The sequence below is a fragment of the Oncorhynchus nerka genome, linkage group LG9a (assembly GCF_034236695.1).
Source record: "Oncorhynchus nerka isolate Pitt River linkage group LG9a, Oner_Uvic_2.0, whole genome shotgun sequence".
NCBI lineage: Eukaryota > Metazoa > Chordata > Actinopteri > Salmoniformes > Salmonidae > Oncorhynchus > Oncorhynchus nerka.
The window spans coordinates 29,439,702-29,465,513 of record NC_088404.1 but is presented as its reverse complement, the minus strand read 5'-3'; the positions used below and the strand labels follow the sequence as shown (position 1 = coordinate 29,465,513).

At 42.4% G+C, this 25,812-nt stretch overlaps 1 pseudogene; it reads right to left on the bottom strand.

The window, feature by feature from the left end:
* Positions 1 to 1,638: 1,638 nt before the first annotated feature.
* Positions 1,639 to 25,812, bottom strand: part of LOC115134858 (pyruvate dehydrogenase protein X component, mitochondrial-like) — a 42,536-nt pseudogene continuing 18,362 nt past the window's right edge.

Here is a 25,812-nt window from a genome sequence, read left to right as displayed (position 1 = left end):
AAATGTCGGAACGTTGCTGATGGGACTTGCTTCCATTCAGCCACAAGAGCATTAGTGAGGTCAGGCACTGATGTTGGGAGATTTGGCATGGCTCGCAGTAGGCTTTCCAATTCATCCCAAAGGTGTTCGATGGGGTTGAGGTCAGGGCTCTCTGCAGGCCAGTCAAGTTCTTCCACACCGATCTCGACAAACCACTTCTGTATGGACCTCGCTTTGTACACAGGGACATTGTCAAACTGAAACAGGACCTTTCCCAAACTGTTGCCACAAAGTTGGAAGCCCAGAATAGTTTAGAATGTCATTCATTGTATGCTGTAACATTAAGGTTTCCCTTCACTGGAACTAAGGGGCCTAGCCCGAACCATGAAAAACAGCTCCAGACCATTATTCCTCCTCCACCAAACCGTCGGACTGCCAGATGGTGAAGCATGATTCATCACTCCAGAGAACGCGTTTCCATTGCTCCAGAGTCCAATGGCGGCGAGCTTTACACCACTCCAGCCGACGCTTGGCATTGCGCATGGAGATCTTAGGATTGTGTGCGGCTGCTCGGCCATGGAAACACATTTCATGAAGCTCCCGACGAACAGTTCTTGTGCTGACTTTGCTTCCAGTCGCAGTTTGGAACTCGGTGGTGAGTGTTGCAACCAAGGACAGACGTGCTACATGCTTCAGAACTCGCGGTCCCATTCTGTGCATTTGTGTGGCCTACAACTTCTCGGCTGAGCCGTGGTTGCTCCTAGACGTTTCTACTTCACAATAACAGCACTTTCAGTTGACTGTGGCAACTCTAGCAGGGCAGACACCTGACAAACTGACTTGTTGGAAAGGTGGCGTCATATGATGGTGTCACATGGAATGTCAATGAGCTGTTTAGTAAGGCCATTCTACTGCTTTGTCCATGTGTATTTTTGACATCTGTTTTCTTGGGGTGGTTATAATACAGTATTTTAAATACAGTAAATTAGAATATATCATATAGACAATCTTGTGAGTTTTCAGTGGATTATGTTGCTCCTCGTAACCCTTCAGGAGACCTAACAGAACCTACAATCCCAACAAAGTCTTTAGTCAGAATGTTGAGGGAAATTTCTAAATGCCACTCACTCTGTCAGGAAAAATGTATTCACACAGGAGAAACGCAGTGCAGTCCATGGCCGATAATAAATACATGGGAGTAGAAAAACATAACAGTCTATACATCAGCATCGGTTTGCATTGTCCAGGTGAATGGATAAGAACTCATTGAGACATGGGCCGTAGCATTGGCACCTCCATCAAAAAGCCTTATCATTGATGATCATGACATAGCAGAGGTCATAAAAAGTCATATCTGCTGTATCTACGGGGCGGCAGGTAGCCTGGTGGTTAAAGCGTTGGACTAGTAACCGAAAGTTTGCAAGATCAAGTCCCCGAGCTGACAAGGTACAAATCTGTCATTCTGCCCCTGAACAGGCAGTTAACTCACTGTTCCTAGGCTGTCATTGAAAATAAGAATTTGTTCTTAACTGACTTGCCTTGTTAATTAAATAAAGGTAAAATAAAACATATATGCACAACTAGCCATGGCAATGTTAATTTAGTTCAAATAAGACAGCTGCTCCTTTGCAGAACACACTATAAGTATCACGGTGGAAGTGTTCCCTCTCTCCTTCCTTCCCATTCTCCATCCCTCCATCTCAGGCTAGTGACATGCACTGCGGCCTCTCCAGATTGACACAAAACCTGTCCAGGAAGCGTGATGCCAGCTTGTCGTCCACTAGGCACCCGTCACTAGACAGGGTGACGGTGCTCAGGGCACTGGTCTCCTCGGTCAGACGGTGCACAGCCTTGGAGGTGCCCAGGGACAGGATACACACCTGCGGAGGGTTGATCACCCCACTGAACCCACTGATGCCAAACATGCCCAGGTTAGAAATACTGTCAGGGAGAGACAGGAAGGGAAGGATAAAGATTTTTACATTTGTACCGATAAAGCTCATTTTAATTTGTGAGGGGAATTGGGAGGAATTAGTAGGGGGAGGAGAGAGAGAGAGAATGAAGGAGGAAGAGAGAAAAAAAGACGAAGGAGGGTGGTGAGAGACGAAGGGAGGGGAATGAGAGAGAGAGGAGAAATTGGGCATTGCATCATTAGTCTGGCTCAGCCAGGGAAAACATGCAGACAATTAACCAAGGGGAGATTACAGCCAGACATAATGGGGCCTTATTGCTACCTATTCCCTGTTACTAATTCAGTGAAGACAGCATGCACTCAAAACACAAAGAGGCTGTGTGTGAGGTGAATTAAGGAGAATACAAAAGAGGATACCAGGAGACATTTCCTCAATAGACACATAAAGACATTGTGCCACTTCCAACAGCCTGAGGTGAACTCACAGAGAGAGAGAGACCATCCTATCTCTGTGTTTAGTGAGCAATAACATCCACAGGCAATTTCCTGTGAGGGTTAATAACATAACCAGGCCTGGGGGATGGAGGGATGGATAAAGGGAGGGAAGAAGCATGCATACATCTTCAAGAAGAGATAGAAAGAGCTTGCATCCTTTATAGAAATGAATTATCCTCCTCTCTGACACAGAAACCCCATTTATGTCTAAATTACCCAATTAATTCAAATGAGTTAAAACAGCCCGCCCTCCCCTGGAATGGATGGCTACATAATTGATGGCTCTTGTCGTCTGGCCACATATTATCTTCATGCCTGCATGTGATAATGTAGAATCTGTGTATTATATGGACTAACTGTGATGGTTGTAACTCTAATAGCAGGACATTACTGATTGCTTCCCTACCAGTAGCCTACTGACCTATTCAAGAAACGATTAGCTTAGCGCCTGGTACAAACGCTGCAGATTGTCAGCGGTGATCCAGATACAGTTATTGAACACCTTTCTCCCACAACGTAGACCTGTATGTCTGCATATTCAAACGTTTGACTATGTTGAAGTGCTAAGTAAGAACCTAGGTCAAACACCACCAGTTCACCGTCTAACAAGCCAAGAGAGAAATCCCACAGCCAAGTCTACACTGCATTTGTTCAAAGCATATCTATCTAAATAATATTCCGTGTGTAAAGGACTGAGGGTTAGTATTATCTGGCTCTCAGATAATAAGGTGTGTTGTGTTTACCTGTATGAGCCTCACTGGTACTCATGAGGAAGCAGCTTCCCATCCCAAGCATTTTGGGCCAGTGCCTAAAGAAAACAGATCAGCAGTCAGTCATCTACTGTAGTCAGAGGCAGGGATCCACTGTGAGCCATAGGCTAATCAATGATCTACTGTCTAGAGGTGGTGAGGGTTCAATCAGATCCATCAATCACGCTTCTAGCCGTCTCAGTGATACAGTATGGACCTCATGGTTCAACGATAATGTTGAAATAATGTCATGCTGATAACCTCCCTTCAGCTTGTCATAGTCAACACTCCAAGGCAGCCCTCACTCAGAGTTCAGACTGCATACTCCAAATGCTTCACACAAGAGCTTCTGTTAGCATTACTTCCAGGCATTAAATCCAGGCATCAACACACACAGAGCTAGAGCAGAGTGCAGTTCAATCCCACTGTGTTGAACCTGTTAGGTTCTAAATAAATAAAGTAAAAAACTCACAGATGCTTAATCAAGCTCAAACTGAGTTTATTCACCCACTGGGTCATACAGTTGCATAAGAAAAAAACATATTTCCACCAGTGGTAGTGTAAATACTCCAATTTGGGTGGAGTCTCCTCCTTCTCTCTAAACATTGCATCTTTATTGCTAGGAAGGAAGTTAAGTGATACGAGCAATAAACTGTTCCTAACCTGACCTAACCTCGACCCCCTTCCTCTCTACACCACATCTCTCCACCCTTATCCGTGCCTACCACATGTGATTGCCCTTTCTTTACTCAATACACTCCAAACTTAATTGCCTCCACCATATACATTCCTCCTACAGATAACCATTAACTTCTGGTGTAGACCCTAGACTATAGCACTCAATATTTCAATAGGTCAGTTGATAATTAACAATATTCCAAGTTTAATCAGCACTCATCAAACCCCATCGAAGGCAACACTTTTACATTTACACAATGAAAACCAAATTGGCTGAGCAGGAAGAAACAGTGCAGGCAATTGCTTTTAAAGAAAAATCATTGAAAGTTAGTCTTTAGGAGGGTTCCAAGCAGGCCATATGGGGTGGAATGGGACTGCACTAGAATAATGACCCATTTTTATACAAAATTGACCACTTTGTCTGAATGCATGTAGACCTACTGCATCATCAATGTTTAACCCCGCTGATTCCAATTCCAGGGTCTTCTACATCAGGCCCTACCCTATTCCACCACTGTAGGATATATATTTTCCTCTCCTGCATACAGTGGTGTGTCAGTCCAAGTTGCTGCTTCGCCAAATTGATCTTGTGTGTACTCTCTGTATTGTTCTGAGTGGGCTTTCTCCGTCTGTGGCTTGGCAAGCTGGAGTAAGGGAGTTGACATGACTCAGTGAGCAGAGAGAAGACGAGTTCTCTAATGTAATGGTGCTTAAGAAACAATTAAACACCCCCTGTCTTCCATCACTCAAAAGTCAACATGAATCAATATGCTACTAGAGCACAAATCAATACGCTACATAAAGAGCTTGGAGGCTGCACTGTTGCACTTTATATAGGTGTGTGTGTGTGTATTTTCTGGATTATTGAGTCTCATCCCAGTGCATGTGAGGTGGAAAACCATCCATATGTTCCTCACATTCACACATTACTAGTGCGCGGTTCAGGTGTTTGTTCACTCACACCCGCCTTTAATTGCTAATAATGCATTCGCAACCGCCCGACTATAGGAGATAAAGTGAAAATCTGAGGCCTGTACCTGGCCCTAACTCGCTAATATAGATATATGCTCTGTACACTACAGTCAGAGACGGCAGAAACATGTTTTGACAGGAGGTGGCAGGAATTTATGTGCCGATTTAGATATGTTTCTGTTTATACTTTCCAACATTTTGGTTATTTGTTAGTCAACTTGTCTATAATTAGATATTGTACATGTAGCTTCCCTCCTGTTATTATATGTTGCCCTAAAAGACTAAATAAACCCTGTCTCACCAGAATGTCATAAATCAATAGAAAAAATGCTTCCATCTAGTTGACCGGTAAAGTTCTCTGCCATATCAGCTTCTTTTGCAGAGCAAAGACGTTTACGAACCAGGGAGAAAAAAACTGGAAAGATTCTCTGTGCAAAATTTCTAATGACATCAGTTTGACCGGTTGTAAGGAAATAGAAAGCTGTGAAAATGTCCCAACATGTATCTGATCAGATTTGAAATCGGCTTGGATCCATATTTTATGTGGTTGAAATACTCTGTGTTTATGAATCTAACTGTGCATTCGCATTCTCTCAAAATGCTGAAAGAAAGAAATCATATTTCTCCTGTCAAAATGTAGCCTACATTTGGTGTGTCCTTTTACTGCAAGAAATGCTTAATTCTGCATGAGTTAATATTAAGGCTATGTGAAGGCTATGTGAGAGATTATAGACCTACAGTCAGTGTCCAGATTTAAGTTTCTATTTACCCATCTGAGCAGTATTGGCGACTCTACAGTTCCTTTATGTGCCACAGGCCTATTTGAAGTCCTGACCTTGTGTCAAATTGTATTGCGCTTCACAATCATCACACATACACTGCTGTCATCCCCTTATAGCACTTCACCAAATCTTTCCCAAACATTACATTTACATTTACATTTAAGTCATTTAGCAGACGCTCTTATCCAGAGCGACTTACAAATTGGTGCGTTCACCTTAAGACATCCAGTGGAACAGGCACTTTACAATAGTGCATCTAAATCTTTTAAGGGGATGAGAAGGATTACTTTATCCTATCCTAGATATTCCTGAAAGAGGTGGGGTTTTGACAGGTGTCTCCGGAAGGTGGTGATTGACTCCGCTGTCCTGGCGTCGTAAGGGAGTTTGTTCCACCATTGGGGGGCCAGAGCAGCGAACAGTTTTGACTGGGCTGCGCGTGAACTGTACTCTCCTCAGTGGTAGGGAGGCAAGCAGGCCAGAGGTGGATGAACGCAGTGCCCTTGTTTGGGTGTAGGGCCTGATCAGAGCCTGGAGGTACTGAGGTGCCGTTCCCCTCACAGCTCCGTAGGCAATACCATGGTCTTGTCTAACTGTGATGCGAGCTTCAACTGGAAGCCAGTGGAGAATGAGCGGAGGAGCGGGGTGACGTGAGAGAACTTGGGAAGGTTGAACACCAGACGGGCTGCGGATTTAAGTTCTGGATGAGTTGTAGGGGTTTAATGGCACAGGCAGGGAGCCCAGCCAACAGCGAGTTGCAGTAATCCAGACGGGAGATGACAAGTGCCTGGATTAGGACCTGCATTACTTTTCTTGCCCTCCCTTTTCATTATTTTCAACTCTACATTTTGCAGTTTTTACTCTTGCTGAATAATTTTTGCCTCCATGGATCAAAGTTAACTTTTTCTACCCAGTCCCAAAAGAATTTGGCGATTGGCGTGTAGGCTATTTTGTGCGCTTATAGTTAGGCCCTGAAGCTTAATTAAGCGTATGCACTAATACCAGCCTAAAATAAGGAAATAAAAACCTCAATGTAGCACATAGATATCAATTGAACAACAAAGACACATTTATGGATTTTTTGAAGGTACTGTTTTTTATGTTTATTCAACCCGCCACCAACACAATATTTAATGATCCGCCCCACCCTGCGGATATAACCGTTGGGACACAGAGGCTACACAAGTACACACACATTGAAGCATGTCATACAACCCTATGTAAGATACTCTCTTAATATTCTCTTTTCTATGGGCCAACATGACAACCCTGGACCAAATATAGGAAATCATTTGCAGCAGATGTGCAATACTACATCTAACACGCATGCACGTCATGCTCATTCAAATGGACATTTACTTTAGAGATATTGCAGAGACACTGCTTTTATAAAAAAAAACAGTATGTCAAAAGACCCAGAGACACATTAGAATACATGGGGAAACATTAGCGATAACAGCATCGAAAGGAAAAGCAATCATGTGTTTTGTGGGTTCAGGCATGGTAGCCACTGAGCGCTCTGTGCCCCGTCCAGACCACATGTTGTATTCAATTAGCTGCTGATAAGGGGTTTACATTCTGCCCTAACTCAAACCAGGCTTCTGACTCTGGGTGGGAACACACGGACAGGAGACCACTGTGCGTGCGTGTGTGTGTGTGGCACTGCAAGTGTGTATGTGCTTAATAAATGTGTTGTGGCAGGCTACAGATCGGTAGCACACGTTGTCCTTTGCAGGGAATACATTGGAATTACATTGTCACATTCTCTATTTCTTAAGCTGGCACACGGGTGTGTGTGTGTGTGTGTGTGTGTGTGTGTGTGTGTGTGTGTGTGTACCCAGCTGCTGAGGCATATGTACCTGCCCCCTATTTTACCCTCCATCGCTTTTAATGATCTAGCATTGTACATTTATGTATTCATAATCATGGCACGTTCACTTCATAGCTGGCTGCTGAGATGGAGAGAACTACAGTGTCTATAGTGTCATATCATACAGACATACAGTGGGAAGAACAAGTATTTGAAACACTGCTGATTTTGCAGGTTTTCCGACTTACAAAGCATGTAGAGGTCTGTAATTTTATCATAGGTACACTTCAACTGTGAGAGACGGAATCTAAAACAAAAATCCAGAAAATCACATTGTATGATTTTTAAGTAATTAATTAGCATTTATTGCGATTCGATGTTCCAAACATATTGCTCACCATATGACTGCCGCAGAGGGATAAGCGAGTCATGAGAAAACAAGTTTTGATTAAACATGGATATTAAATTGCTGAAAACAAATTTGGCTCACTATTTAAAAAGAAGTAGGTGAGCTTTGGTGTAGGTACAGCTGACTAGCAGCCGTAAAAATAATATTGCGATATTGTCAAAAATAATATGCCATATGTAACTGTATCGATTTCCCCTCCCCCATCACTAGTATGGTTATCTACTGTGTCAAAACAATTGACTAAGTTATTTTAGCAATCCACCATCATCACCAAAATCATTATGAGAAGCCCAATGGTGGCAGATTTAAGAGCTGCAAAAAATGATGCAGATAATGGTCTGGTTTAACCATGCAGTACAACAATCTCTGGTCCCTGTCCAGGAATGTAAACACCACCAACCCTGATAATGTGTTTACCTAGAGAGTGATTCATTCCCAGCCTGAGCTTTCCAAAGAAAGCACCTGAGGAATGCAGTTACACACTGAATCTGAAACCAGCCCCTCGCCCCGACCAACTCGATTGGAGGGACCTCCGTTGTCAAATGTTGCTGACAAAACTCTGAGGGTGACTTCAATACTGGCGAAGGGATCAAATAAACCAATCAACTTCTGGACACACTCGTGACTTGAATGATGAAATTCATGTTCCACATTTAAATTATAAAATTAGCATGAAATTCAAATGGGAAAATTCCCACTGTCGTTTTACAAGATATAAACCTCAGTAATAGTTTTTTATTTGATTTCCAATGTTACTTGTGTCATTTCTCAAAATCTGACGAACAAATACAGGTGGTAAATGTTTTGTGTGTAAAATTGTGCAAGCTAAAATATTATGCAGTGAATTATGGGATACCACTTCACTCTGAAGGCGGCAGCATAGCTGACTATGTCAAAGTGGCTATTGGAGGGTCTAATTAGCCCCTACACCCTCCATTATTTTCACAACCTCAGCTTTGTTACATGTGGATATTGTAGAGGCACGCGTGATTTAGCAAATGGAGGGTCAAGGGTGATTTGGGATTCAGCCACAGTCTCAAGGTAAGGGGCTGCTGGTGATATTACCGTTCTTCACTCATTTGATATAACTTTAATTTAAGTGCTTTGTAACTGCCAATAAAAAATTGAGACAGCGAGTTCCATTTCAGATACTGTAACATTTCATGATTTTATTTCTCCAACATGCATGTATTTCTCCAACAGCACAGGCCCTGATTCTGAACTATGAGCTCCACACTACCCAGGTATCAGTAGAGTTCCACCCTACCTTGTCGTTAGCGGAGATCTCCTGCACTCCCTTGTCAGCAGCGTTTGTGATGATGGGGGTAATGAGGCCCTTCTCAGTCGCCACAGCGATGGAGATGCTGATGGAGTCCAGCGCCTGGGGGGCCTCCCCCGTCCAGGTCACGTTGACCTCCGGCAGAGCCTAAAGGCCAAGGTCAGAGGTTAGGACAGATTCTGCTAGATGGGATTCAAGGAGGAGGAGAAGAGGACTGAGGGGAAGAGAGAGTGGAGGGATGGAAGAGGAAAAAGGACTAAATGACACTCCATCCATGGCCTTCACAAGACAGGACAGAGAATTTCGATATACCCTGTCCTATCCCCGTGACTAGATATGATAATGTTTCCACAGAAGTAAGGGAGGGTCAGGGTGAAAGGTGAACGGCCCAGTGTTACAGTAGATTCAGTGGTCTGACCAAAGGCAGGACCACAGGGCCTAACAAAGTGGGTAGAGATGGTCTCATCTTCTTTTCACCTATGTCTCTGTTTCCATGGATACAGTCAGTCACACAAAGGAGCCACCTTCATACTCAAAATGCACATTATGAAAATCAAATCAAAGCTTATCCTAGCCAAGGCACCCAGCTAAATCCAAGGGAGTTTGTTTGGTGATTACATTCCCAGTCTTCACACAGAGGGTAAGAGGAGAGAAGGAGAAAGAGGGGGAGGGAGAGAGTGTCATGTGTTATATTTTTCCTACATAAGGAACTACAGGGGAAAGGATGGAATAAGGCATTGAAATTTATCAAGGAGAGCCCCAGGTAAAACACAGAGAAAGGAAGATCTACAGACATTTCCCTACTAAGACGAGACAAGGATGCATTTTTTCTTTCTCTGTCTATCCTCTCCATAAATAATTTAGAAAATGAATTTAAAAAACCTGTCTGGTTAGAGATGAATACTCAGCCAATTTCCTCAGAATTCCCATCAAATGGCAGAAAGACAGGATAGAATTTACTGGGAATTGGTTTCTATTTATAGATCTGTCCAACAGCCAGACAATAGCAGGCTCTGTGCCTCAGCCTGCCACCAGTTAAAGTCAGTTGATAAATATACATGGGGGTGTTTGAACCAGGGATGGTTGTAGAGGAATGGCTTCAGGGGATCTGTAACGGTGACGTGATGTGGCTTTGTTGCTCAGGAAACTGAAGCTAAACAACACATTTACCTTCCAGGCTGTTAGGCAAAACTGTGATATTTGTGCAAAGGGTTGCATACTTTCTATGGGCACTGTAGATAGAGTGCATTTGGAAAGTACTCAGTACTTTTTCCACATTTTGTTACGTTACAGCCTTATTCTAAAATTATTAAATAAAACATTTTCCTCATCAATCTACACACATAATCAATCTACACACATAATGACAAAGAGAAAAAAACGTTTTTTTGAAAACATTTCAGTTAATTTTTTAAACAAAAAAAACAGAAATACCTTATTTACATAAGTATTCAGACCCTTTGCTATGAGATTCGGAAATTAGCTCAGGTGCATCCTGTTTTCATTGATCCTCCTGTTTCTACAACTTGATTGATGTCCACTTGTGGTAAATTCACTTGATTGGACATCATTTGGAAAAGCACAAACCTGTTAATATAAGGTCCCACAATTGATAGTGCATGTCAGAGCAAAAACCAAGCCATGAGGTCGAATGAATTGTCCGTAGAGCTCTGAGACAGGATTGTGTCGAGGCCAAGATCTGGGGAAGGGTACAACAACATTTCTGCAGCATTGAAGGTCTGCACGAACCCAGTAGCCTCCCACCATCATTCTTAAATGGAAGAAGTTTGGAACCACCAAGACTCTTGGTCACTAAGGCCCGCTGGACAAACTGAGCATTCGGGAGAGAAGGGCCTTGGTCAGGGAGGGGACCAAGAACCCGATGGTCATTCTCACAGAGCTCCAGAGTTCCTCTGTGGAGATGGGAGAACCTTCCAGAAGGACAACCATCTCTGCTGCACTCCACCAATCAGGACTTTATAGTAGAGGGGCCAGACGGAAGCCAGTTCTCAGTAAAAGGCACATGATAGCCCGTTTGGAGTTTTCCAAAAGGCACCTAAAACTTTCAGACCATGAGAAACAAGATTCTCTGAAACCAAGATTGGACTCTTTGGCCTGAAAGCCAAGCATCACGTCTGGAGGAAACCTGGTACCATCCCAATGGTGACGCATGGTGGTGGCAGCATCTTGCTGTGGGGATTTTTTTCAGTGCCAGGGACTGGGAGACTAGTCAGGATCGAGGGAGAGGAAGACTCGAGGCTGTAATCCCTGCCAAATGTTCTTCAAAAAAGTACTGAGTAAATGGTCTGAATACTTTGATATGCTGATGCTAAATTGTATCAGCATATCGATTGCGCAACCAGGGCTGGCAAAACCTTGGATCATTGCTATTCTAACTTCCGCGATGCATATAAGGCCCTCCCCCGCTCTCCTTTCGGAAAATCTGAACACGACTCCATTTTGTTGCTCCCTGCCTACAGACAGAAGCTAAAACAAGAAGCTCCCGTGCTGAGGTCTGTTCAACGCTGGTCCGACCAATCTGATTCCACGCTCCAAGACTGCTTCCATCACGTGGACTGGGATATGTTTCGTATTGCGGCAAACAACAACATTGACGAATACGCTGATTCGGTGAGCGAGTTCATTAGAACGTGCGTTGAAGATGTCGTTCCCATAGCAACGATTAAAACATTCCCAAACCAGAAACCGTGGATTGATGGCAGCATTCGCGTGAAACTGAAAGCGCGAACCATTGCTTTTAATCAGGGCAAGGTGACCGGAAACATGACCGAATACAAACAGTGTAGCTATTCCTTCCGCAAGGTAATCAAACAAGCTAAGCGTCAGTATAGAGACAAAGTAGAATCGCAATTCAACGGCTCAGACACAAGAGGTATGTAGCAGGGTCTACAGTCAATCACGGATTACAAAAAGAAAACCAGCCCAGTCACGGACCAGGATGTCTTGCTCCCAAGGAAGACTAAATAACATGTTTGCCCGCTTTGAGAACAATACAGTGCCACTGACACGGCCCGCAACTAAAGCATGCAGACTCTCCTTCAGTGCAGCCGAGGTGAGTAAAACATTTAAACGTGTTAACCCTCGCAAGGCTGCAGGCCCAGACGGCATCCCCAGCCGCACCCTCAGAGCATGCGCAGACCAGCTGGCTGGTGTGTTTTTGGACATATTCAATCAATCCCTATCCCAGTCTGCTGTTCCCACATGCTTCAAGAGGGCTTCCATTGTTCCTGTTCCCAAGAAAGCTAAGGTAACTAAGCTAAACGACTACCGCCCCGTAGCACTCACTTCCGTCATCATGAAGTGCTTTGAGAGACTAGTCAAGGACCATATCACCTCCACCCTTCCTGACACCCTAGACCCACTCCAATTTGCTTACCGCCCAAATAGGTCCACAGACGATGCAATCTCAACCACACTGCACACTGACCTAACCCATCTGGGCAAGAGGAATACCTATGTGAGAATACTGTTCATCGACTACAGCTCAGCATTTTACTCCCTGTTCACCCACGACTGCGTGGCCACGCACGCCTCCAACTCAATCATCAAGTTTGCGGACGACACAACAGTGGTAGGCTTGATTACCAACAACGACGAAACGGCCTAAAGGGTCTTCGGAGTGTGGTGTCAGGAAAATAACCTCACACCCAACGTCAACAAAACTAAGGAGATGATTGTGGACTTCAGTAAACAGCAGAGGGAACACCCCCCTTTCCACATCGATGGAACAGTAGTGGAGAGGGCGCCGCCCCACAACCCTAAGCTCTCCAGTGAAGTTTTAAGTTCAAGGACTCAACCACCCGCGTGTTCACAGCATCACTCAAGGCCATCAGACTGTTAAACACAAACTGCCACTTTAATTGGTCCATTTCTCCGGACATTTGAGTAGCATTTTTTGAAATGTCGTCATTGTAAACAGAGATTTATGGATATAAATGGCATATTATTGAAAAAAACATAAATGTACTGTGTAACATGTCATATTACTGTCTTCTGATGAAGATTTTCAAAAGGTTAGTGAATTATTTATTTTTTAATCGTACTTTTAAATTTTATATTTTCTGGGACAAAATGGCTGCCTCTTGTCTTTTGTTTCGGTGGTGATCTAATATAAATATGTGCTATGTTTTCGCCGTAAAACATTTTAGAAATCTGACTTGCTGGGTAGATGAACAAGGTGTTTATCTTTCATTTGAGCTATTGGACTTGTTAATGTGTGGAGGTTAAATATTTCTAAGAATATTTCTTTGCATTTTGCGTTATGGTAATGAGCTTGAGCCGTAGTCACGATCCCGGATCCGGGATGGGTAGTAATCAAGATTAATCAAAATTAATATAATATCAAAATTAATATAATGTTTACATACCCTACATTATTTATCTCATATGTATACGTATATACTGTACTCTATATCATCTACTGCATCTTTATGTAATACATGTATCACTAGCCACTTTAAACTATGCCACTTTGTTTACATACTCATCTCATATGTATATACTGTACTCGATACCATCTACTGCATCTTGCCTATGCCGCTCTGTACCATCACTCATTCATATATCTTTATGTACATATTCGTTATCCCTTTACACTTGTGTGTATAAGGTAGTAGTTTTGGAATTGTTAGTTAGATTACTCGTTGGTTATTACTGCATTGTCGGAAATAGAAGCACAAGCATTTCGCTACACTCGCATTAACATCTGCTAACCATGTGTATGTGACAAATAACATTTGATTTGATTTGATATACTTAAGTAAATTAAATAATAGATATTTATTTTTTATAACTTTGCAACATTTTCTAAAAAAACAGTTTTTTTTGTCATTATGGGTACTTGTGTGCAGATTGAGGAAAAACAAAAACATTTCAATCCATTTTAGAATTAGGCTGTAACGTAACAAAATGTGGAAAAAGTCAACGGGTCTGAATACTTTCTGAATGCACTGCATATCGAAACATGAACATTGTTAGAAACTGGAAGGGTAGTTAATACTCCATGAGTGTAGCAGCTTCTGCCTTGATGATAAAATCATTGACGGACACTTTGATCTCTGCTGGAAAGAAAGGAGACAACAGTTGTCAAACACTACAGATATGTAATTCAAGTGCTGTTAGTCAGGTAAGTGTTAGGGATTCTTTTGCACATGTTTTAGCCCATAGTTCTGAAAGTAGCACTCAAGCCAAAAGTGGTCCCCGAAAATTGTGCACTTGTCACATATGTGCAGATATGTGCACTACGTCATTGCTCTCTCTCTCTCTCTCTCTCTCTCTCTCTCTTACTGTGTCCACTGCAACCTCATTGGATAACCCTGGGCAGGCCTCTTGCTAGCTATCACTCAAATGTGAAGGGCTGAAGTTCATTGGCTAGAACTCAAATTGCTAGGGAGCTGGCCCATGGCACCTCTTCAAGAATACAGTTGCTTTCAAACTAGGGATTTCATGGCTAATTGAGGTAAGACAGTTATTCTGCTCACAGGTTATGCATGTACGAACTACACATTGACACATCCAGCCCAAAGCAGGATGTTTAAAAAATGCTTTCTTATTCGCCAAAGCAAAGTATCCCATACCAACTTCTCCAACAAGCATGGCAGATGACATCTGGTGTGCACGCTATAGGATTATGTGCATTGTAAGAGAATCAGACATACTAATTATGTGTTAGGATCAAGAGAGGCCTTATGCTGTTATTGTTGTTACTAGTGGAGTTTATTTTCCATTCTTCTCTCCTCCAGTTGAAGGGCAGTGTCATCATACAGGGCAGGGGGTACTGGGTGAGGGGCAGCTGGGTGGTTGAAAAAATGTCTATATGAACAAACACCCTTCACTCCCCCACCCAGTGCAATATAAACTCAATACTTTCTCTCACAATAATGTCCAGTTTAACAAACCCACACATACTTTTTTTTTGTGGGTACTTATAGTTGTGGTGTGGTTTCATATAAGCCCTTTTGGGCTTCCAACCTCACTTGCACACCGTTTTCACATTATTATTTTTTTGTACTGTTTTGTCTTTCACTTCTTTTCTTTGGTGCGAATAATTAAAACCCCCCAAAACTAAGACCACTCCTTTAGATAACACGCCCTGCCTCTCCCATCCCTCTAATTCTATGTCCTCCATCTCTCCTCCCTCTCCCTCTCTGCTCTCTCCATACAGTGCCCATGGTGTGGCGGCAGTGCCTGGCATGGCGTTAACACTGGGCTGTATGAGAGCGCCTATTAGTGCCAAACGGTTATGAATGCTCTTAGCGGGATGACCAACAAGCTAACCGTGAAATCACTGTGCTTCTGAACAAAGAGAGCCAGGGAAAACAACCGGACGAAAAGAGAATCCCTTAACACACACACCACCCTGCTGCTAATAGGACTGGAATGGCCAGTCTCTCTCTGTTTCTTCTGCATCACAGACACACAGGGCTGAAACAGGGCTGAAGAGCTGTATGAATGTTGATCAAATCAGGCTAAATCATATGTTCATCCTATCATCCCAGAAAATGGAAATGTATTAAACGCATTGTCAACGTCATCTTGAAGAGAATGTAAATAAAGTGACGTTTAACTGTCAGGTTTAGATGGAATGAGGAGGCTTTGCATTGTGTTCATCTCTCAAAGGGAATAATGAGCAGAACCAGGAGTTTCACCTGACCATGTAAACTAAGAAGGAACAACTTAGGACCTTGCGGCACCCCTTCACATCTCCAGGGGATTCTGGACTGGCCCTGGTCCAAGTTTCAAAAACACCCTTGGGTGGTTGTTATGACATTCTTACGATGTTCCCTCTCTCTCTTTACTTGGCGAGTGCATGTACCACCCTTCACTAAGAATAGCCATTAAGCAGAAGTAACATGGAACACATGTTGTGCAAAATGTTTTGGCTAATTTCATTGGTGGAGAGATGGGATGAGAGTTGAGACTGTGAGAGTAGCACAGGCAGGACAGAATGGGCTAGACACTGACAGGCCTGCCTAATTACTTCACATCCGATCACAACAAAGTAAAAACTACCCCTCCTCTCTCCATATCTTATTCAGTTTCTCTATCTCCCTCCCCACTTCCTTCTACCGCTCTGTACTGTGTTATATACTACATTGTGATATTCTGTGCTACTATGAGCTAAATCCCATCCAGGTCTCATACAGTGCTCACATAGGTCTCATGAGTGTTCAGCTGGGTTGTATCATGTAGTGCTACTGTTTACTTGAACACAGCCAGCCTTCATCTTTGACCAGTTTTTTGTTGTGCTGTGCCCTGTTGTGTTCTGTTATGTAGTGTTATGTTATGCTGTGTTCTGATGTGTTGTGTTCTGATGTGTTATATTGTATTCTGATGTGTTGTATTATTTAGTGTTCTAATGTGTTGTGTTCTGTTATGCTTTGTTCTGATGTATTGTCTTCTGCTATGTTGTGTTCTGATGTGTTGTGTTCTGTTATGATGTGTTCTGATGTGTTGTGTTATGTTCTGATGTGTTCTGATGTGTTGTGTTCTGTTATGATGTGTTCTGATGTGTTGTGTTCTGTTATGATGTGTTCTGATGTATTGTCTTCTGATATGTTGTGTTCTGATGTGTTGTGTTCTGTTATGATGTGTTCTGATGTGTTCTGTTATGTAGTGTTCTTGTGTGTTGTGCCCTGTTATGCTGTGTTATGTTATGTTACGTTGTGCTGTGGCCTCACCTTTGGCCATCTCCTTGCGCAGCTGCAAGATGGCACCCAGGTCACAGTCTACGGTGGCGTAGGCATGGGGGATGGTGGTCTTGGACTGCGTTAGCCTCTGGGCAATGACACACCATACGTTGGAGGCAGTGATCTCTGTGTAGGTACCCTAGGAGAAGAGAGGAGAGGAGAAAATTGAAGAATGTCAGTCGGTCAATGTGCAGATTTATGTTTCTGGATGACTTCATGACTCAGCTTCCATCAATAACTCCATTCTGGACAAAATCACTTTCACCTGAAATTTAACCCCCCCAACCCTTCCTCCCATTACAGGTTACAGACACATCTGAAGTTAGACTTTCCTCTGAAGCTATAGTACTCTCGATGATATTGAAAAAATAGTTACAAAAGATAGATTGATTGATTGATTGTGATCGATGTCGCTGAACAAAAAATGGGACCAACTCTAAGGTGGTATATTGGATTATTTATTTGTGTCTTGTCAATGTAATGGTCTTTGAAATACAATATGGGAAACAAGACGAGGAGGAAATGTGCCATTTTTATAAACATTACTGAAATAACCATTATGACTAAATCCTGGACGTAATTTCCTAATTTCCTGTGTAAATATTTCCTTCTGTAACCCCTTCTGCAGTAATGCAACATTTAGTACTCAACAAAGTCATGAAACTAAACAAGATCTTTCCATCCCCATTACAGTGATAAAGAGGCAGGGATGGAAAGCAGGCTGGGTGCCTGACCATGGCCAACCCCAACTAGTCTGGGTCGTCTTTATGAGGCTGCTGCTTGGCGTGTTTGGACAGGCCTGGCTCTTAGCTTGGCCAGGGTCTGGTCTCTGTCTGAGTACAGGAGGAGCCTTCTATCAACTTCACAATACAGAATTGTCCAATAATCACTAGACTACTCTAAATAAAGGCATCAAATCAGGCTTAACGAAACTAAGCTATCAAATAAAAGTACAAATACAGTTGAAGTCAGAAGTTTACATACACCTTAGCCAAATACATTTTCACAATTCCTGACATTTAATCCTAGTAAAACATCCCTGTCTTAGGTCAGTTAGGATCGACACATTATTTTAAGAATGGGAAATGTCAGAATAATAGTAGAGAGAATGATTTATTTCAGTTTTTCTTTCTTTCATCACATTCCCAGTGGGTCAGAAGTTTACATACACTCAATTAGTATTTGTTAGCATTGCCTTTAAATTGTTTAAAGAGCTTAAATGACTTAAATGTAAATGTCAAACTTTTTTGTTAGCATTGCCTTTAAATTGTTTAACTTCGGTCAAACTTTTCGGGTAGCCTTCAATAAGCTATCCACAATAAGTTGGGTGAATTTTGGCCCATTCCTCCTGACAGAGCTGGTGTAACTGTGTCAGGTTTGTAAGCCTCCTTGCTCGAACACGTTTTTTAAGTTCTGCCCACAAATATTATATTGGGTAAGAGGGCAGGGCGTTGAGATGCCATCTATTTTGTGAAGTGCACCAGTCCCTTCTGCAGCCAAGCACCACCACAACATGATGCTGCCACCCCCATGCTTCACAGTTTGATTGGTGTTCTTCGGCTTGATCTTCGTTCTTCCCCTTTTCCTCCAAACATAACGATGGTCATTATGGCCAGTTCTATTTTTGTTTCATCAGACCAGAGGACATTTCTCCAAAAAGTACAATCTTTCCCCCATGTGCATGTGGATGTTTTGGAGCAGTGGCTTCTTCTTTGCTGAGTGGCCACTCAGGTTATGTCGATATAAGACTCGTTTTACTGTGGATATATATACTTTTGTACCGGTTTCCTCCAGCATCTTCACAAGGTCCTTTGCTGTTGTTCTGGGATTGATTTGCACTTTTCACACCAAAGTACATTCATCTCTAGGAGACAGAATGCATCTCCTTCCTGAGCGGTATGATGGCTCCGTGGTCCCATGGTGTTTAAACTTGCGCACTATTTTTTTGTACAGATTAACGTGGTACCTTCAGGTGTTTGAAAATTGCTCCCAAGGATGAACCAGACTTGTGGAGATCTACAATTTTTTTCTGAGGCCTTGGCTGAGTTCTTTTGATTTTCCCATGACGTCAAGCAAATAGGCACTGAGTTTGAAGGTAGGCCTTGAAATACATCCACAGGTACACCTCCAATTGACTCAAATTATGTCAATTAGCCTATCAGAAGCTTCTAAAGCCATTACATAATTTTCTGGAATTTTCCAAGCTGTTTAAAGGCACAGTCAACTTAGTGTATGTAAACTTCTGACCCACTAGAATGGTGATACAGTGAATTATAAGTGAAATAATCGGTCTGTAAACAATAGTTGGAAAAATTACTTGTGTCATGCACACAGTAGATGTCCTAACCGACTTGCCAAAACTATAGTTTGTTAACAAGACATTTGTGGAGTGGTTGAAAAACTAGTTTTAATGACTCGAACCTAAGTGTATGTAAACTTCCAACTTCAACTGTATGTTAAATAACTAAACTAAAGCAAAAGTCAAGGTGCCGTTGTTCGGCAGTTATAGACTGAGAGGCCAGAGTAACCTACAGTGGGGCAAAAAAGTATTTAGTCAGCCACCAATTGTGCAAGTTCTCCCACTTAAAAAGATGAGAGAGGCCTGTAATTTTCATCATAGGTACACTTCACCTATGAAGGACAAAATCAGAAAAAAAAATCAGAAAATCACATTGTAGGATTTTTTATGAATTTATTTGCAAATTATGGTGGGAAACAAGTATTTGGTCACCTACAAACAAGCAAGATGTCTGGCTCTCACAGATCTGTAACTTCTTCTTGAAGAGGCACCTCTGTCCTCCACTCATTACCTGTATTAACGGCACCTGTTTGAACTTGTTATCAGTATAAAAAACACCTGTCCACAACCTCAAACAGTCACACTCCAAACTCCACTATGGCCAAGACAAAAGAGCTGTCAAAGGACACCAGAAACAAAATTGTAGACCTGCACCAGGCTGAGAAGACTGAATTTGCAATAGGTAAGCAGCTTGGTTGGAAGAAATCAACTGTGGGAGCAATTATTAGGAAATGGAAGACATACAAGACCACTGATAATCTCCCTCGATCTGGGGCTCCACGCAAGATCTCACCCCATGGGGTCAAAATGATCACAAGAACGGTGAGCAAAAATCCCAGAACCACATGGGGGGACCTAGTGAATGACCTGCAGAGAGCTGGGACCAAAGTAACAAAGCCTACCATCAGTAACACACTACGCCGCCAGGGACTCAAATCCTGCAGTGCCAGACGTGCCCCCCTGCTTAAGCCAATACATGTCCAGGCCGGTCTGAAGTTTGCTAGAGAGCATTTGGATGATCCAGAAGAAGATTGGGAGAATGTCATATGGTCAGATGAAACCAAAATATAACTTTTTGGTAAAAACTCAACTCGTTGTGTTTGGAGGACAAAGAATATTGAGTTGCATCCAAAGAACACCATACCTACTGTGAAGCATGGGGGTGGAAACATCATGCTTTGGGGCTGTTTTTCTGCAAAGGGACCAGGACGACTGATCCGTGTAAAGGAAAGAATGAATGGGGCCATGTATCGTGAGATTTTGAGTGAAAACCTCCTTCCATCACCAAGGGCATTGAAGATGAAACGTGGCTGGGTATTTCAGCATGACAATGATCCCAAACACACTGCCTGGGTAATGAAGGAGTGGCTTCGCAAGAAGCATTTCAAGGTCCTGGAGTGGCATAGCCAGTCTCCAGATCTCAACCCCATAGAAAATATTTGGAGGGAGTTGAAAATCCGTGTTGCCCAGCAACAGCCCCAAAACATCACTGCTCTAGAGGAGATCTGCATGGAGGAATGGGCCAAAATACCAACAGTGTGTGAAAACCTTGTGAAGACTTACAGAAAACGTTTGACCTCTGTCAATACCAACAAAGGGTATATTAACAAAGTATTGAGATAAACTTTTGTTATTGACCAAATACTTATTTTCCACCATAATTTGCAAATAAAATCATAAAAAATCCTACAAATGTGATTTTCTGGATTTCTTTTCTCATTTTGTCTGTCATAGTTGAAGTGTACCTATGATGAAAATTACAGGCCTCTCTCATCTTTTTAAGTGGCAGAACTTTCACAATTGGTGGCTGACTAAATACTCCCCCCACTGTATGTGTGTGTGAGTCATCATTCCACAGTATCCTATTCCCTCACAACATCAGATTATTGAAATCAAATTCCCCCATCACCATACTACTTAAAAATAGGTTAAAGTTTTATTTTAACACGGGAGGTGGGCTTTTTCTCTCTGAGCGATGTACAGCGCCCTGACACAACTACCGTGACTTATCAAGAGACCCAGGAGCCTTTCTGCCTCCCTTCTGCCTCCTCACCCGACATCTGTCAAAGGAAACCGAAGTTATACTGATTTCTCATTTGGAGTCCCAGCAGTCACTTAGAAGCAAGGGCACTTTCATAGAGTGAGCGAGATAAACCTGAGGAGACCAAGGCCGATTGTCTCTTTATCCGTTTCTCTATATTTTTAACAGACATGTTGAGACAGTCGCCTGTGTCTGAGGTTTCTGGTTCTCTCATCGACATACGGTTACTCCCTCGTTATGCCGAGAGGGAGGGAGGGATGGCTATCAACACCAATGTTATGCACGGCTTGCAGACGTCGTACACGTCTCAAACCAAAGGGCTTTATCAATCAATCAGTCAGTCAATAAATACATTTTTACATGGTGTCCTGTTAACACTGTGACCTTGGTGCCAGGCCATAGAAAACGCTGTCAACAGCACACATTCCAAATTACAGTGAGGTTAGAGGAGTTGGTCAGGACCCGGTCAGAGGTCTATGTCTTCAGCTCTCTACACTGTCTCCACTGACCAGATGTTTCGGTCTGGATACCCCGTGCACAGTCAAAAGTCCCAGGTCTCTGTCTGTCAGTCTATCGGATGGCTAGGTCTCTCGTTGTGCATGAGGAGTAAGGCGATAGGCGTTCATGCTCACCTTGCATGGCATCATAGGGGCTGTGAGTAAACTCTCCTTTGTGCAAACAATGATAAGGATCTGTTCCATAGAAAACCTACCAGAACACATATGGCTTAGGGGGACTCAGAGGAACTATTAAGACACTAGTCTTCTATGACCAATTATTCATACACTCTGGAGCAGAATGGTAATACAATGTTTGTTAATATCTGAAGCCTAGTTGTTTGTGTTTGGTTAATTCCCTAGTATTTCTTCCAAACCCTGCTGGAATACAAAATAACTGTCTACTCACAAATCTCACTCATGCTTATTATTACCAGTACATGGGAAGAGATGCCACAACAGGAACAGGACGAAATTAAGGACATGAAAGCCACAAATCACACCATTTAAATACCGATAGGCACGTGGGAAATATTTGCATAACCTTGGCTTTCTGATTGAGGGACTTATTTACTGCAATATTCTGTTATTCCCCCACAGGACATTATACAAATGTTACATAAGGCTAGAAAGAGTCTCCAACACTTACAGACAAGTGAGTCATGTGAAGTTAGGAGTCAATCAAAGTGAACCTTCTATGTGAATCTGTGACAACGTACCCTCAATTCAACCAATCATAGATCTTGATAAATTGTGGGTAATGCCAATTATCTACAGTGAATTGCAGCACTGAGAGAGGGCAAGGTAGAGTGTGTGTATAGGGTAAGGAGGGTAGGTGAGTCATAGTGAGTCATAATAACCTTGAGGTGGTCCCTGACTCCCTTTATCTGCTCGCACACCAGTGAGTCTTGAAGAGTTAAAAACACTCGTCTCTAACCCTGGCCATAACACGCTCGTCTAACATCATGATGTTTTTCACTGAGTACAGGTGCACGGCAGTCATGTACTTTCTTAGAAGACATTGCCCATCCCAAATCAATCCCTGGCCCCATGAGCACTTTGTGTAGATCTCGATTTAGAATTGTGAGTGTTTAGTGCTAGGGCAGTTTGCTGTGTGTGTGTACTTACTAGTGCTCCAGGCTTGCCAGGTAAGGATTGAGGGGGGTACATGGGCCTGCTGTCTGGGGGTGTTGGGCAAGTGCTGGGGTGGCCATTGGACTGGGGACAGCCATTGCTGGGGCTACCGTAACTGGAGCTGCCTTGGAATCAGGACACTTTTTCAGGAGAGTCAGGTCATCTCTATAGAGGAAAAGAATGGCACAAGGTAGAGAATAGACGAAACAAATGAAGCAAAATAGAAAAGACCCACTCATCATCACTTGCACCTATTACCCAGACCAATACAAAGTAAGTGTCACGACTCCAACCGAAGGTGGCTCCCCTTCCCGTTCGGGTGGCGCTCGGCGGTCGTCGTCGCCGGCCTACTAGCTGCCACTGATTCTTTTCTCCCCCTCCTTATGTGTTTATAGATTACACCTGTTTTGAGTTGGTTGTATTAGTTGGGCTTTATTAGTCAGCCGGCCCGCTCGTTTCTTTGTTTGGGATTGATCATTGTAACCCTGGTGTTTGCTACAGATGAACGTGTTTGTGTAATTAGTGCTGGACTGTTTTCGTTCCCTGTGTCTGGGACATTTTGTTTGAGTACCCAAAAGTGGGGTCGCCGTGGTTCACTGTGTGTGCATTAAAGGAGCACTATATTGAACTCTCTGCTTTCCTGCGCCTGACTTCACCCTCACGACACCCAGTACCTTACAGTAAGTATAATTTGAACAAGACCAAAGTAATGTAGGCTATGAGTACAGTATGACTCATGGAGGGTGGATCTGGGACCATGGGCTTTGAAAAGACTGAACACTGGGCCACTCCTCTGACACCCTTACAGTCCAAACATCCATATGCGCAAACACTCATAATGGAAATAAAAACTGCCCTCACTTTGCTCTCACACACCTGTATGCAGAATGACAGTAGATGCAGAAACACCATTATGTAGCTAGGTAGCTAGGCAATAAGCAGCTATTTATCTGTGTTGTGTTATTGAAAGTCTGAGGAAAGCATACATGATGTACTTTCTATCCCAGCGTACACATCAAACTCTGGCCTTACCTGAGTGACTGGGCCTATTGATATGGACCCTGCTTGGCTTTGGGGGGAGAAAACACAAATATCTAAATGTATCTCAACCACAACCGGAGTCGAGAGCAAGAGTGGTAACTTTCAGTTATGAATAGGACCAGCACAGAGATTGGACGTGAGAAGACAAGCACTCACCAATCATAAACAAACACTTCCCCACAATGGAGGCCAGGATCGGATGTCAGATGCATTCACTCTCTCATCTGACAAACAGAGCATGCGTTTCACATGGGCACACTGGGCAGGCTGATCAAGTTAGGAGATGTAGGTAAATAAAAAAAACAACAGAACAAATATGAGCAACGAATGACGTCAACAACACCCACACATTGCTCTCCAAATGATTATCTTTATCAATTCAACGACCAATCACAACCACTGAGTGAAAACAAAACCTGACTCTGATTATCATTAGTTTCATCAAGAGTTCCTGAAGCATAATTAATGTGGTTTGTCAGAAAAGCACCTGGCATGGAGGTTCAAAGTTGGCAGCCATCTTTATGGTCAAAGTGGATTTAAAAAAAAACATTTGTAAAAAATAGTAAACAAATAAAAACGAATATATCTTGATTAGATACGTATTCACCATCCTCAATACAAGTCTCTTAGAACCGTATTCTCTAAGAGCCATCATTCTTTTCAAAATTCTTCAAGCTCTGTCAAATTGGTTGTTGATCAACCTGTGCTTAGCTGTATTATGTGTATTTTCATCTAAAAAAAAACATCCTTGCCGATGACAAGTATACCTATAAAATGATGCAGCCACAACCATGCTTGAAAATATGAAGAGTTTTACTCAGCGATGTGTGTGTGTTGGATTTGCCCCAAACATAACACTTTGTATTCAGGACATAAAGTTAATTTCTTAGCCATTTTTTTGCTGCATTACTTTAGTGCCTTGTTGCAAACAGGATGCAAATTTCAAATATTTGTATTCTGTACAGGCTTCCTTCTTTTCACTCTGTCAATTAGGTTAGTATTGTGGACTACCTACAATGTTGTTGATACATCCTCAGTTTTCTGGCATCACAGCCTTTAAAATCTGTAACTGTTTTAAAGTCACCATTGGCCTCATGGTAAAATAACTGAGAGTTTCCTCTCAGGCAACTGAGTTAGGAAGTATGCCATCTTTGTACTGGGTGTATTGATACACCATCCAAAACGTAATTAATAACTTCATTATTCTCAAAGGGATATTCAATATCTGCATTTTCTTTTACCCATCTTCCAATAGGCGCCCTTCTTAAATCAAATCAAATCAAATTTATTTATATAGCCCTTCGTACATCAGCTGATATCTCAAAGTGCTGTACAGAAACCCAGCCTAAAACCCCAAACAGCAAACAATGCAGGTGTAAAAGTGAGGCATTGGAAAACCTCTTTGGTCTTTGTGGTTGAATCTGTGCTTGAAATTCACTGCTCGACTGAGGGACCTTTCAGATAATTGTATGTGTGGGGTACAGAGATGAAGTAGTCATTCAAAAATCATGTTCAACACTGTTATTGAGCACAGAGTGAGTCCATACATCTTATCATGCAACTTGTTAAGCACATTTTTATTCCTGAACTTATTTAGACTTGCCATAAAAAATACATTTTTCAAGACATTCAAGACATTTCAGCTTTACATTTTTATTACTTTTTAAACATTTCTAAAAACATAATTCCAGTTTGACATTATGGGGAATTGTGGGTAGGCCAGTAAAACAAATCTCAATTTAGTCAAATTTAAATTCAGGCTGTAACACAACAAAATGTGGAAAAAGTAAAGGGGTGTGAATACTTTCTGAAGACACTGTATGGATAACAGGGTTTGATGTGTTGTGATCGACCCACTCAGTTTCCCCCCACAAAACACCAGAAAATGGCCAAAAAGACTACAACCAGCTCACCTGCTTTTACACGATGATTTGACTATTAGAATATCAACACTTCCTTAGATAAAAATTAAAAAGGAATAGTTCCACCATATTAAAATGAAAGTTGACCTGCACTTTAGCAAGTATTT